Source organism: Sciurus vulgaris (genome assembly GCF_902686455.1).
Source record: "Sciurus vulgaris genome assembly, chromosome: 17".
Lineage (NCBI taxonomy): Eukaryota > Metazoa > Chordata > Mammalia > Rodentia > Sciuridae > Sciurus > Sciurus vulgaris.
The window spans coordinates 14,334,296-14,339,268 of NC_136478.1; the positions used below are offsets into that span (position 1 = coordinate 14,334,296).

General features: G+C 34.6%; 1 pseudogene across 1 annotated transcript; it reads left to right on the forward strand.

The window, feature by feature from the left end:
- The first annotated feature begins 737 nt into the window (after positions 1–737).
- On the forward strand, positions 738–1,877 carry LOC306649086 (putative high mobility group protein B1-like 1; annotated as a pseudogene). The gene has a single exon. The product of its transcript is annotated as a putative high mobility group protein B1-like 1 (transcript).
- Positions 1,878–4,973: the final 3,096 nt, after the last annotated feature.

Genomic DNA, 4,973 nt, shown 5'->3' on the forward strand with positions numbered 1-4,973 from the left:
AACAATACATACCCAAAACTATATGTCAACTTGAACTATATAATGTTAAACAAATATTTACAGATATTTAAAATAAATAAATCTCTCAAACATTCAACAATTATGTACAAAAATAGCAAAATTCAGGTGGATGTGAATTGAATAGTACTATTCTCATATAAGAAATTTTTAAAAATAATCTTAGAAATGAAAAATTATAAAGTACTCAAAGCAAGAGGATTAAATGAAATTATAATAAAGGTTGCTGAACAAAGACATGAAAAAAGAGTTAAGAAAATAAACAAAATGAAGGAGTATAATAAGAATCACTGAGAAAATGTTTTTAAAAAAAAGGAGAGAGAGAATCCAATATACGAAAAACTGTAGAGCTTGAATAAGAAAACAAAACAAGACTGGGGTTGTAGCTCAGTAGTAGAGCACATACCCAGGATGTGTGAGGCACTGGGTTTTATTCTCAGCACCACATAAAAATACATGAATAAAATAAAGGTATTGTGTCTATCTACAACTTAAAATATTTTAAAAAAAAGAAAACAAAACAAAACAATGGAATAAAGCTAATATTTAAAGCTATAATACAAAGAGGACAATGAAATAAAATATGAATCTATGTATCTAAATACCACAACTCGACAGCCATTGCAGTGCATTGAGCTCCACAGAGACAGCGCCAGGGCAAGTGAGAGCTGGATGGGCACTGGGCGACTCTATGCCTCGCTGAGGAAAAACAACTAAACATGGGCAAAGGAGATCCTAAGAAGCCAAGAGGCAAAATTTCATTATATGCATTCTTTGTGCAAACTTGCAGGGAGGAGCACAAGAAGAAGCACGCAGATGCTTTTTCAGTCAACTTTTCAGAGTTTTCTAAGAAGTGCTCAGAGAGGTGGAAGACCACGTCTGCTAAAGAGAAAGGAAAATTTGAAGACATGGCAAAGGCGGATAAGGCCCATTATGAAAGAGAAATGAAAACCTATATCCCTCCTAAAGGGGAAACAAAAAAGTTCAAGGATCTCAATGCACCCAAGAGGCCTCTGTCAGCCTTCTTCTTGTTCTGTTCTGAATATCACCCAAAAATCAAAGGAGAACATCCTGGCCTATCCATTGGTGATGTTGCAAAGAAACTGGGAGAGATGTGGAATAACACTGCTGCAGATGATAAGCAGCCTTAGGAAAAGAAAAGCTGAAGGAAAGATACAAAAAGACTATTGCTGCCTACCTAGCTAAAGGAAAACCTGATATAGCAAAAAAGGGAGTTGTCAAGGCTGAAAAAAGCAAGAAAAAGAAGGAAGAGGAGGAAGATGAAGAGGATGAGGATGAAGAAGATGAAGAAGATGATGATGAATAAGTTGGTTCTAGTGCATTTTTTTTCTCGTCTATAAAGCATTTAACCCCCTGTACACAACTCACTCCTTTTAAAGAAAAAAACTGAAATGTAAAGCTGTGTAAGATTTGTTTTTAAACTGTACAGTGTCTTTTTTTGTATAGTTGACACACTACCGAATGTGTCTTTAGATAGCCCTGTCCTGGTGGTATTTTCAATAGCCACTAACCTTGCCTGGTACAGTATGGGGTTGTAAAATGGCATGGAAATTTAAAGAAGGTTCTTGTTGCTGCACAGCACAAATTAGTTATATATGGGGACAGTAGTTTTTCATCTTCAGTTGTCTCTGATGCGGCTTATACGAAATAATTGTTGTTCTGTTAACTGAATATATAAGGTCACCCTCCCCGTTAGGTGCCAACATGGCGCTGGCCGAGCTTCTCTTCCTGATTTTACTCCTCATAACTTCTTCCCGCAGGCGTGAACTCGCACCCAATCGGTGCTTGACACCCCGTCCAGACTCCTAGCACCAAGGCTCACCCAATCAACCATCCCCAAGTCCCCCAGCAACAAGGCTCTCCCAATCACTCTCACCCCATTTCATGCCCCAACCAATCAGCCTCTTCCAGGCCCTATATAAGTGTGTGCATTTTTAAAATAAAAAATGGAACTTCTCCAGTGATTTGCTTTGGACAATGGCTCTGTGCGCTTCTTTCAGAATACCACTCTGTAATTGCAGGAAAAAAAAAAAAAACAGTTGCAGCTGTTTTGTTGACATTCTGAATGCTTCTAAGTAAATACAATTTTTATTAAAATATATATATATAAAATAAAATAAATACCACAACTCATCATTAGTACATACTAGTCATGATTATCTACCCACCAAGTAACACAGTAACTACTTCAACAAAGGAGAATCAAAGAGAAAGACAACAGAAAGAAACAAAACACATCAACATACCATACTTACTAAAAATAAGAGTACAGAAAATACAAAAACATATGGAACACATGAACAATGCAGTATTAGTATCTTCAAATGTAAACCCTCATAAGCTTTATCAATCTGTAATTTTAAATCCTCATAATAGAAAAATAATCTTTTCAAGTGCACACAAATATATATGGTTGCTCTGATAGCCTCAAATTGAAAATCTCAGTGTCTATGAACAAAATAATATTACATTGCTACATTTGCATGTGCTGGAATGCTAAACAGCAAAGAAGAAGAAGAATGGATTGTTACAAAAAATGATATCACATTTTATTTTAAATAAAACAAACTAGACACAGAGTAGCATGTACTTTTAAATGAAATTCAAAATCAAGCAAAATCAATTGATGTTGATAAGAATTATGTTGACTTTGGGAGGACAAGGGGCAGGTAATATGTAGGAATGAACACAGGGACTCATAGGATGTTGGGAATGTTTTATATTTTGATCTAGAGGTCTCTCTACACATGTGGGAAAAAAAAAACATAATTTTTTTTCTTTGAAGTATACACCAAAGATTAATTAGTACAATTGGTGAGCTTTACTGAGTGTCAAACAACAAAAAGTCGTAAGAAGACACTTTACTAAAAGAAGAAATGTGAATGGTCAGAAAACAGAAGTAAATGTGTTCAAACTCATTAGTCATCAAGGAAATGCTAATGAAATCACTACCACAACCTCCACAAAACTAGCAAAAATTAAAATGACACACTATTTGTGGAAGTCCAAGCTGGTATAACCATTTAGGAGAATTGTGATGTATTTGTTATGCTAAAATATACAATTCTTTCAACAAATCTCTTATCTTCTTGTCTATTTTATTTTAGTCAGGTCCTTAGCCTAATAGCCACATTCATGGAGTCCTTTTCTAGAGATTCTTACATTTGCGGTATCTGTTATCTGTTTTTCTCTCACCAGTTTTTTCTGTTTGTTTGTTTGTTTTGTTTTGTTTGCATGTTCTTTTGCAGTACTGGGGATCCAACCCAGGGCCTCCCACATTCAAGGCAGGCATCCCCACTGACACACTCCCGCCCCTCCCACCATTTTCTTTTCATCTCCCTTCTTAACTATAGGTATGTTGTGCCTGTTAAGGATCAGACACAGGCTTGGACAGGACAGTCTGTCCAATTCAAAGAAATTTAATAAATACAATCATAACTGAAATTCACTGTAAGATACCTTGGTCAGTTTTGAGGTTTTATCAGTAGGTATAAAGGCCATGCCCTTGATTTGATCCTTGTTAAAAGACTGACTTTTAATTGACCTTTGTCACTCAAAGACTTTATCAATTTTATCTTTTTGAAATGGAAATTAAGAAGCAATTGTACCAAGACCATAATTCCTTTTAATTCCCCTTCATTCCTGTTTTCAAAAACAGTTTTCCTCAGTTCTTTTTTCTTGTAATGCCTTCTAAATGCAACAACCAGAAACCCTCACACACAATATCAAAACAAAACATTCAGTTTTTCCTATTGCTGATTGTAGAGCTACAAATTTACTAAGTACGTGATCAGTACGTAACATAGATTTAAAAAAAAAAAAAAAAACTAGGTTTTCATAAAACATTTTGTCCCTTGGAAAAGTTGATTGACCTACATTTTATTAAGCCCCACTTAATAACGTTGTTATTATTATAAAAAGAATAACACCAAAAGAAAGAAAATAATTCAAATATCAACCTACCACTCATTCCCCCATATTCAGATTATAAGAAAAAGGAAAAGATTATATAAGTGTAGGAGATTTAACTACAAATACAAAATATATTTTGGACTTCGTGATCCATCCTTGGGCGAAAGCTAACTGGCATTCTCATTTTTAGATCTTAAATATAACTCAGGTATAGTAGAGAGAAATGGGTAAGAATTTTAAATGATTACACTGTACTTTTGCTTAAAATTCATAAATAACAAACAGATTAGAAAATTACCCAATATTTTCAGCATAGACACTTATTATTTAAAATGCCTATCACATTGAATGAAACACCACAAAAATCAACTGCATTTACACCATCCATTTGCTATGCATGTATAATTAAACTCAATAAAATAAAAATGTAAAGAAATCTCTTCACAATGTTAGCAGGTCACCCTCAAATAGCTTGACATACAGATGTCTTATTTGGCCAGGTCAACCTATCATTCACAAATCAATCCTCTTCTCTCCCTATAACACTCTATATAAGGTAACAAATAGAAAAATAAAATCTAGTAATAAAGAATCAATAGGATCCCTGCTGCACATTCAAAAAATTCAAATGAGGCTTGCCGTGTCCTGAATTTCTTTCCTCCTCTACACTCTTCTATCATGATGCTCTGCTTCACCTCATGCCCAAAGCAACAAAGTCCACTGTCTATGGACAGAGACTGATGAAACTGTGAGCCCACATAAATTTTTCCTCTAAGGGGAAAAAAAAAAAAATCAAATGAAAATCTGACTCTAATCTTAAATATTGTACTATATATAAAACATTCACAGGGTAAACAAGATGTTCCAGATAGCAGAAAGTTTCAAGTAGAAAAGCATTATTACATTAACTGCTTGTTATGATTTGGATCTAAAAGTGACCCTTAAAGAGCCCATGTGGTAGGCAATGTAGCAATGTGCAGAGGTGAAAATATTAGACTGTAAGAGCTATAAACTCATCAGGG